Here is an 11,205-nt window from a genome sequence, read left to right as displayed (position 1 = left end):
ACATTTTCATCTTTCCTTCATTTTCTTTTGTTCTTTTTGTCATGTTATTTAGAGCAGTCTGTGAAACATGCGCCGGGGGCTATTTAATAGCAAGCACTTACAATGGGAGCAAAGTCAGCTTCTGGCCAGCTGCTTAACTACTAGTTACTGAATAGTTATTTCAAATACTTTGAGAAAATGCATTTGTTTTGTTTTTTTGGACTGGAAAAAGAGCTTGATTTTGGATCTTATTATTTGTCTTGGTTTCAACTTTATTTTGCTCAACAGTGAGTCACTTCTCTGGCTTTCTGCTTTGCTTTGCTCCAGTTGCAGTTCAACTCAGTTTGATTAGTGACAACATTTGTATAAATTATTCAATTATCATCTATCAGAAATGATAACTCTGTTTTGAAACGCTTAAGAAAAAAAGTCAGGTTTTGGAAAGATGCAAGTAAAGTTATGTATAAACTTAATGTCAAGAATTATACTATTCTGGCTAATACTGTACATAGCTTTAGCCACACACCTTTAAACACATACTGTACGCATGCACACATACGGAAATGTCCTAGATTCCTAAACATACACAGTCCTGCACAAAATATTCTAGGCATTCTATTATGTCTTTAAATTAAAAATAATGAATGTGTGTAAACCTGATTTGCATTTACAGGAGACATCAAGCTAAGTGTGGTGATGAGTGATCCAAGCCAAGGTGTCTTAGAGCAAACTGTGTCTAACTCGTCTCTAACTTGCAGAAGAGACACATCGGTCTGTGGGAAACGTAGACAGACTCATTAACAAGCACCACTTGCACATTACAGGAAGTCAGCTGGGAGTTCCCTCATAACTTCGCTGCAAGGCATTTCCACATGTCTGGGACATAAGGAGTTCCTAGGAGGCCGGTACTACATATGTGAAGCAGCCAGTCTGATCAGGCTCTGGCTTACTGAGAAAACTTTATACCTTGGTGGGCTCCGAACACTAGTGAAACGCCAGAATAAATGCATTAGTGTAGCAGAGGATTATACAGACAAATAAAGTTAGTTTTTACTCTCATAACTGTGTTTTGTTATTCCTCCAAAAGTTCTGGTTTGGCTTGAAGGTCTTTTGTACAATAATAGACAAAAGGGGAAAAAAAACACTGTCTCAAAGATGTGGTTCAGCAAAAGATTGTCATGTCAAATACTGACATTGTTTAATTTGGCACTGTTTGTTGATCTTTACTGTAGATCATTCTTATCCTGAAAATCTTTAATTGCAACCTCATCAGTTTGTGCAAAACCTGGTAATCCATGTTAGATCACACTTATTGCCATTTCGTTGGAATGCTTAGGGTCTCAAGGAAAATGTTACATTTTGAGCAAAGTATTTAACAGGGTCAACATCAAAAATGTGCTTAGAGTACGGGTTAAAACAGTGCAGAATCTTTTATGTACCTTTTGCATCTGACATCACAATGTTTGTTTGCCATGGCCCCACCCACTTATAGATGGGAAAAGTGACATTACTTACCAGATACCCCTGCCAAAACTTTCATTTAAAACCAGTCACAGAAGCACATTGAGCAAGAAAACACAACTGATAACATTTTATTATCTTAAACAGCACTTATCTCCTTAGCTATCTCCTGAGTAATAGCTTCTGAGTCATTTCTAATTGCTTTTGTAACACTTTGCTTTTGGTTAACTTGTAACACTAGACTAAATCCCAAATCAGCCCCCCCCCCCCCCCAACCCCTGAACAACGGCATTATTTGGAACAAGGAATTGTACGTCCTACTTAGTGCTCTAGCTTTCTATTTGAAGCTATCAAGGATTCAACCCCAGAACAGTAAGCTAGCTACTAATTAGAAAGCTTGAAATGTTAGAATTAGTTACTGACATTTTAACATCAAACATCATTTCATGAAATGTAAAGCACAGATTTTTCCACAGCATCGTCTCATTTGCAAGACAAGCTATAGGAATACGCTACATAGACGCTATAGCTTGCAAACACCTCCAAATCAATTGGAAATCTCATAGTTGTGTTTGTACTCCATCTGAGGTAATTACGTCATGATAACTAACTTTATTTCTTATTAAATTAATATCCTTATTATCTTCTTCATCCATTTTCACACCCTTGTTTCTCTGTCTACCACAACTTCATATGATATTTCTAGGTTACTTTATATATATATATATATATACACAGTGGTGTGAAAAAATATTTGCCCCCTTCATGATTTCTTATTCTTTTGCATGTTTGTCACACAAAATGTTTCTCATCATCAAACACATTTAACTATTAGTCATTATTAGTTTGAATTCAGTATAATATAATATTCAATATAATATGTTCTTTTTTTTTTTTTTTTTTAAGTTTTAACATTGTATAACTATCTGTCATTTCCAGTTGAATATTTTTTTATCTGATATTCTGTGGGTTTCTCAGACCTTGCACCTGACCATTCCTTAAGCCCTGTATATATGGTTCGTTTCGGCCTTCATACATATAAATTCAAAAAGAATATAGCACAAGTGTGTGATCTCAGTCTGAAGTAATGGGGATTATATGAGTGGGTATGAAAAGCAAGTACTTTTAAAAAAAAATTACAAATTTGTACAGTAAATGTGTAAATAATGACTCATCCTCGGCCTTAAAAACAAACATGCAGGTCCTGATGTAGCATAAAAACCTTTTTATGCTTTGCTCAGTTTTGCATGCTAAAACATAGTTGGTAATATTTATGTTATTAACCCACGATGACACTTATGGAGCATTACACAAGTCTGTGTTTGCTATGACAGCAGATTGGACAAATGGACATCCTAATGTAAGCTGTTAGCCCGACAGACAGTGAACCTACGTCGCAGTCTCCATCCTCCCAGACTGACCACTGGTGTGTGTCCTTTTGTGAGTCATAGACCCTGGCAACAACTTCTCACTGACTAATGCATTATGGTTACTATAATGAGAAATAACTTACACAGCTTGCTCATTGTTTTAAGATTTAGTATTGCTCCTTAAAATTACAACAGGAAAAAATATAACAGGGTTGTTTGTGTGACCTGGTAATTGCCTGTTTTTGCATTCTAGGGGATATAATTTAGTGCCGCTTTTCCTGCGATCATTACAGTAAGGTGCTTTTCTATAGGGTTCAGAGAGCGGAGGATCTGATAGTTAGTTTAAGGGTTCATACCGAGTTCTGTGCAATTTCCTGTAATTAGGCAGTCTGATAGAGCAAAGATAAAAAGAGAAATTGTATGCAGGGCGAGTGTTGTAGCATTGATTAAATCTTTGATCAGTTAACAAACATACTTTTTTTTTTCTCGCAATTTTCTTTTCAGTCATGTCATGATTTTTATACGTTTTGCTGTGTATATTCTGGGTGGCATAGTGAGGGAAGCAGAGGCACCTCCCAACTCCAGAGAACCCAGTTTGATCTAAATACAGTTTGATCTGGTTGTCTCTGAATGCGCCAAAACATCCTGCTTAGTGGCTTGTCTGTGCTAATTTGCCCAAAGTTGTGAATGTATGTAAGCATCATGGCTTGCCATTGCTTCCACCTCGTGCCCGTTATTTCTGAGATAGACACCTGATCCATCGTAACCCTGGCCATAATAGAAGATGAACTACAGAACAAGTATGAATATAGAGATGACTACAACTCACTTCAGGCTACAGTATATTGCACCATTCTTATTGTCATCAGAACACTGGCATTAAACGTGTGAGCTGTTACTAGTCAACTCATGTTCTTACTGATGGCAAACGTTTCATAAGGAAAATATAACTTTAAATGAAGAAAATCCTCACTCTTAAAATCTCTGTTCATGTAACCAGGTTCAAAGATTCAGAGAGAGATTCTATTTAAACTATAGATGTAAAAACAGAGCAGGTTTATATAACAGCCGTGACACCTCATTCATCATGCTGATGGAGAGGATTAGATCATTACAAAAGCTGAGGGTTCAGTCGGTTGAGGTTTTGCTGATCCCTGCACTTACGTTTGTTGGAACATGAAGGGGGAAAAAAAAGAATGAAAAGAGCATGAAAACTCTAAAAGAACTGCCTGTTTCCATGTATGCTAGGAACAGGGTTTTATTGCACATATCAGAGGCTGACATCTTATCTACTTTAATGTCTTGGTTTAAATAACACTCCTCTTATCACCATCCCTATTGAAATATATTGATTTTGGACATTCACTTTCTATTGCATTAGCAAGATAAAGAGTTTACCCACAATGTCATTATTACTGTAAAATCCAATTTAAGCCAAGAATCAGTGTTATATACACTGTACAGTACATTGCACAAGATGCATATATTTTTAAATTGTATGATATTTTATATCATATAATCTAATTTGTTATATTTTGTTCATGCCTCAGGATTCCCAAAATAGGTTTCCCAAGACAAAGTAGTTACTGATTTAAGTGAATCAAGTAATATTATTTTATCACACCTGTTATTTATACAATATATGTAAACAGTGTTTATGAAAAATGACATGTAAAACAATTGACATTTGCTTACACACTACATGTTTGAGCACTGTTCTGTCAGTAAGTGATGGAAGTACAGTAATCTGTCAAAGTTAAAAATAAAAAAAACATTCATTTAATTTTACCTTTTCACTCCTTGATCATAAAGTTACCAAGTCAATAAAGAAATTGTACCAACACAAACAGTGTCATGCTTATTTAATGAAAAATAAAGAGAAATTGTGCTTCTATCCATTATTGCATGGCCGGTTGGTCGCAATTACCTGGGACTTCATGCCAGCAGTCATTACTGTAAGAGGAAGTTACTTTGCTAAAGAAACCAACTCTTGCCCAAGCACACAAAAAGCCTATCTTTTGGATTGTGGGAGGAAACCTGAGTACCTGGTGGAAACCCACCATGCATAAAGAAAACATGCGCTTGAACTTAAAGGCAAGACTTGAACCCCTAACCATGAAGATGGCAGTGCTAGCCACTAAGGCACCATAATCTTTATGTTTTACACCTAATTAAAAAAAACATTGAAATTTAATGTTTTTATAATTAAGAATTAATGCGACTATTCAATGGTGCATCATGAAATAACACTGAGAAAGAAGATTAAAGTACTTAAAATCTTTATTATTATTATTATTATTATTATTATTATTATTATAAATGTGTTAGATAAATAAATGTAATAAAAGAACAATGTTTACAATAATAATAATAATAATAATAATAATAATAATAATAATCCAAAGGGTTATTGATAAACCTGTTTTGACTTAATAATATCAACACATTTTATTAATAGTTTATAAGAAATTTTATTTTCTAACCAAATTAGTTCATAAGAAGTCAAAAGTTAACTATTATAATTATTTAAAACTGTTGGATAATAATGTATAGACTTTTTTACTAAATATTTATTACAAAGCAAATAAAATATTATGAATATACACTGATCGAAAATAAAATTAAAAGCATTGACAGGGGAAGTGAATAATGTTGATTATCTTCTTACACCTGTCAAGGGGTGGGATATATTAGACAGGCAGTGAACAGTCAGTTGTTTGCTAGAAGCAAGGAAAATGGCAAAGCGTACAGTATGGATCTAAAGTACATAAACTTTTTGTGCTTTTTGTGGTGGACAAAACGTACCTAGCAAGAGTAGCCAAGTTCAAAGTGTTGACTTGGTTTGCAAATTCCTTAAATCTCAATCTGACTGAGCTTCAGTGGGATGTGCTGGACTAACTAGAAGTCTGATTCATGAATGCCCCACCTTAAGGACTAAAATGATCTGCTTCTAAAACCTTGGGCCAGATACCACGGCACACCAGTTAAAACAAGAGGCACCTGCACAGTATTAGGCTGGTGATTGTGTTCTTATGGCTGATCGCTGTATAAGTTATTTGTCAATACTCGTTGAGTGAGTTTTATTTGAATAAAAGTGGAAAAAGAAACCTAAGAGCTAAAAGGCATGCCATCTAAATCTTCTATCGCAGGAAATCATTGCTTCTGTTATTAAATCACATTCAGACCTCCCTTGATCCCGAACACACCCGATCTTCAAAGGGCAATGGAGTCAGCACTTTCATTTAAGTTAACCAGATAAATATTGTGCTGACCCCTGAGCCTTCTTCATTACTCTACTCCACTGGGGGTTGGTAGGCGGTTAAAATGGTCTGATTGTACAAGGCGCTCCAAGGTGACACTGGACCTTATTGTCTCAAACAAGCCACTATCAGATGGTACGGAACATCGATCAACCTTTCACCTCAGCTCTGAATTCTCCCAGTCAATGCTTGGTCTTATTTGGTAATTTAATATAGGTGGGCAAATAGTAGTAGGTCTCTGTGGTCAGGAAGCTCTTAGGTATATCATTCAGAGTTGATCAGGTGGTGTATTTGTTTGAAATGTACTGTGTAAGAAAAGTGGGGTCAAGTAAGTAATGTGATAGCATAGACGTTATTGCATCATAGTCCTTAATTTTTTAACAAATTGAATTAATAGCATATGCATATTCGTTGTAACATGGGCACAATGGAAACTATTGTATTGAATTATCTATAGCAGATGCTCTGACAGTACTCTGTTACTGAAACTCAAAGCCATAGAAGTAACATCTTGGACGCAGGAAATTGTGTGGTTAAAAATAAAAGGATAAAAAACAATCAAGTCAAGTGTTATTTTATGGCCACTTCACACCACTTTTGTTTCACATTCTTTTCCTCTCCTGGATGTGTAGGATGTGCCGCATACATTAATCCTTCTTTAGGCCAATCCACCTACTTGTATGTTACTGGGACATGGGAGAAAACTAGGAAAACCCAGCATAAAAAAATAATAACAAGCAGAAAGACACACAAAACCTCCGAATCGAACTGAGGATCCTGGAGCCGTCAGGCAGCAATGCTACCCATGCCACCTTCACAACAGTCATAACAATTATAAAAAGTAAAGTCAATGAGGCAGCAGAAAAGTGAGCAATTAAATGGAAGATGGTCAGAAACCTATACCTACACAGCAACACGATCCTTGAGATAAATAAAATGAGACTAAACAGTTGTTGAGTTGCTCCTCGATACGCCATTTTCACAATCCGTACTGTTTACAGTTGGCAGTGAGTTTGCCAGAGTTGCTCATTCTTAAGAATGGTTGTTGAAGTGGTTTATTTCTTGTCTGTATAGCTGTAAACATTTATACACATGCCATTAAACAAATCCAAATTCCATTAGAGGAATAAACAGAAATATATGTATTCTTTTAAGCAAGAACATGTGAAATTAAACAAAGGCTCCTTGACAAAAGGGTTCAACCAAATGGCACCATATGGTCAGCGCTCTAGGCTGAAGAATGAATGAAGTTCTGTCTTTGCATGACAGCACTTCATTTTTCCAGTTTCACCCACAAACTGTTCTGACTAAACAAACGAAGTGCAGTTTCAACAAAAGAGAGGGAATACATTTCGAAGGATGTGAAAGGATGCACATTTTTAGATGAATCACATTATTACATTTAGCATTTTATTAAGTTTCAGTGTGATGACAAAGAAAACTAAAACAGCTATAAAATCATGGGCAAAAAAGGATGCATTGTGGTGTTTTGATATACGAGTGGCCTTCAAGTCAAACTGGGACTTGTGATGAAATTCGTTGTGAAATTTCTTCCGGATTTATATTATTATATTCGTGATTTATAATAAGAATCTGTGAATGATGTACCCGGCCGAGGTGGCTCTGAGCTCACTGAAGTTGTTCCTGTGAACATTCAGCAAATAAACCTGATCCTTGAAAAATCGATAACTTGCAGAACAGATGCATCTGTCTGTGGAACGGTACATACAATCATTCACAAACACCACTTGCACATCACAGGAACTTGGAAGGTAGTTATTACCACATCCCCCATACCGTCCTGATCTCGCTCCAATAAAAGAGCTCCTGGGAGGCCAGCATTTCAGATGAGAAGCTAGTAGTTTGATCATGGCTCTGACGTAATGAAGAAACATTCTACCTTGGTGGCGTAAACACTAGTGACACTAGTATCCCTGCAGTAATTTAGCAGAATTGTAAGGTTTGCGTGTATAGTACGTATAGAGAGACGGACTGGCAGATAGATATATAGACACATGTTCCTTCTCTGTCACTACATTCGGTATGTTTAGATGTATGGTTCTGCAAATAGGCCTCCATTTATTTATTTTTTAGTTAAAGGCGTTTTAAGTTACACAGTGGTAATTTTATTTCAATCAGATTTTCACAAATAAGAATGAACGTGGAATGTGGAGTAGAAGGCAAATGAGTGCTCTTACTATCCACTTTAGTGGGCCCAAACTGCAGGAAAATTAAACCTAGCTTACCAAATTTTCCATAATTTAGATACATGATATAGTATTCATCCAGCCTACATTCCACCACAGTTTTCTTCTTGGATCCAGAATACACTGGTTTGTGGAGGAAGCCAGAGCATTAGGCCCATTACCGGTTCCGGGGCTTGTGGCACCACAATGTCTGCGTGGAATGGACCGAGGAGACCGCTGAGATAGCATCGAGGCAGACACAAAGAAACACAACCACCCCCTTGCTAATCGCCCCATAATCCCACACAACACTGGAGGCCAGGATTTATGGGGGTTGGCAGGGGTGACATTTTACCCATTATACAAATGGCTGCAATTGTGGAAGAGAGGCTGCTCAAGAGTGTTTACTGATAAGTACTAATGATATTATACATACAGCCACATGTGTAATAAACAGTGTTAAATAGACTGTATATTTATAAAGACGGAGATTTCAAAACGTTAAGATATGGTCCAAGTGATTGATTAACATGTGCTTTGCAATCACAGAATCAGTGTTAATTACTGACAAAAGATCTAACAATCCATTAATTAGTTATTACTATTCCTTCCATATTTGTTCTGATTTGCTGTAACTAGGACTGTCTGTATATTCTCAGTCACTTGCCATTCCCTGTTCTGCTCCTGTATATGGTTTATGTAAGTAATACTGGCAGAGGGGAGTGGAACTTCTAGCCAATCAGATGAGTTTCTCACAAAGCAGGAATCTGAGATCCAAATGTAAAGAATTTCAGGCAACTGGACACAATGGGGAAAAGAAAAATCTCAACTGAATTGGATACACACTTTATTAGGAACACCTGTACAGCTACTCATTTATTCAGCTGAGACTATCATATGGGCACACACACCAAAAACGGAAAGGTGTAGACTGGAAAAAAAAAACTTAGTGATTTGTCTAAAATAATCAAGACAACCCACCAGGCTCAAACAACCATGCCAGAGATCACAGATCACCCTTTCCTTTTAATCTGATGAACATTGTGAACATTATCTAAAGCACTTGTATCTGCATTATTTTATGCATTGTCGCCAAATAAATGAGTGATGGGATAACTGCGTAAATTAGCAGGTGTAAAGGTGTTCTTATGAAAGTGCACACCGTGCATACATTTTCAGGTTTTCTTTATGTGTTGCCACACCCCATATTACCTAACCGCTGGTTGCAGTGCCAGACCCAAGCCCATCTAAAATAGGGGGGTTGTGTCAGGAAGGGCATACAGCGTAAAACCTGTGCCAAGTTAATTTAACCCCATTGTTTTAATATGTATGTATGTTCGCATGACTCCTGATGACTCCTGATGGCGTTATTAAATGCCATTAATGTACATGCTGTAATATGACCTTGCTGTTGTGACCTATTCAACAGTGCCATTAGTTTCTATCAGATTTCTTATTAAAAGCCTCAAATTCCAGACCTGCTACTGGCGTTGGTGGAATCGAGCCGACGCAGCGGTTTGGGTGAAATAAGCCATTTTAATGAGTTAAATGATGGACTGATCATTAAACACTATGGCTGTGATGTCAGACCCATGTTTTTTCAGAAAAGTTCTGAAAACAAATGAGCTCTGTTAAATAGTCTAGACTTCAGTCACAAATGTGAAATGCGACTGGTGTAACTCCAGATCTCTGTTTTTTTAAGTGTGTTTGTGCTCATTAGTTTGTCACCATATGTGTTTCAAATGTAAGTTCGGCTCTGTTTAATTTGGCCTTCTGGATGAGGGGGGAAAATAATGGCTCTTTTTTAAGCAAACACATATTTCACACGTCCTACCCCAAAGCTGGAGGAAAAACAAACATCCTTTGCCATGAATCTATTTTCCAAACCCCAAATCCTACATGATCTCCCCTCCCCATCCTTCTCTCTCTCTCTCTCTTTCTCTTTCACACACTCACTCAGAGTCTTGCTTATATGCTTGTTCCTGTCTATCCACTATAGAGATTAAACTTGTACTACTTAGAAGCTGGGGAAGCACCTCTATAAACAAAAATCCGCATGCTTTGGATGTTTAGTGAGATGTCCACACAACACTGGCCTACACCGCACAGTAAGATGTCTTCATACACCTAGTTATTTTCTACTTTACAACATCAGGCTCCCATTTATTTGTTATTTCAGTTAGGGGAAATGCCTATAAACCCAAACTGATAGCCAGCCTTAGGTCAAGTATTCTTCAGGGAGTTTTATTATTATTATCATTTTGCTTATTTCCATAGCAAAGAGGAAATATTCTTGGGGGAAATTAAGCTTGTTTGCAATGACCTTAAGAGAAAATGACTTATTTGTTTAATTGAAACAAGCACATGCCATTCATGAATTTATGTTCTTGCTTAAAGTAAACCTTAAATGCAGAAATGGACGGGTAGAACTTTCCAGCTAGTTGTGCGGTGGATCTTCTTATCAGTCATATTGTGGCTTGTATAAGTTGTAAATGCAATTTTTACTTTGCATACTTTAGATGTGAAGACATTGAGGAGTCATTTTCTTTCAAGAACCAATGATATAGTTGGTCTCTGATTCTATCCTGGGATTGCGATATTGGTCCCATGTCCTATTTTCCTCTTGCTGTCCAAAAACAGACAAATAGTCAGACTGGCTCTGGTAAATTCCCCAGAGATGTAAATAGATGCATGAATATATGCATATGTTGTTCTGTGATAGATTGATTGATGTTCCATGTGAAATGAAATCACTCTATTTGTACCCAGTAGTTCCAGAAAAGGCTCCAGACCTGCCATAACTCTGACCACAATAAAGTGACTACTGAGCAAAACAAAAGGCAATAATTGAAGATAATGACAGAAACGCCTTGAGCAAAGCATTATGCCTTACCTCGTGCTGGGTGTGTGATCATATTGAGGTATTTGGGCAGTTATTGTAAGGAGTTA

Source organism: Clarias gariepinus, chromosome 8, assembly GCF_024256425.1.
Source record: "Clarias gariepinus isolate MV-2021 ecotype Netherlands chromosome 8, CGAR_prim_01v2, whole genome shotgun sequence".
In the NCBI taxonomy this organism is placed as follows: Eukaryota; Metazoa; Chordata; class Actinopteri; order Siluriformes; family Clariidae; genus Clarias; species Clarias gariepinus.
This window is presented reverse-complemented; position numbering follows the sequence as displayed.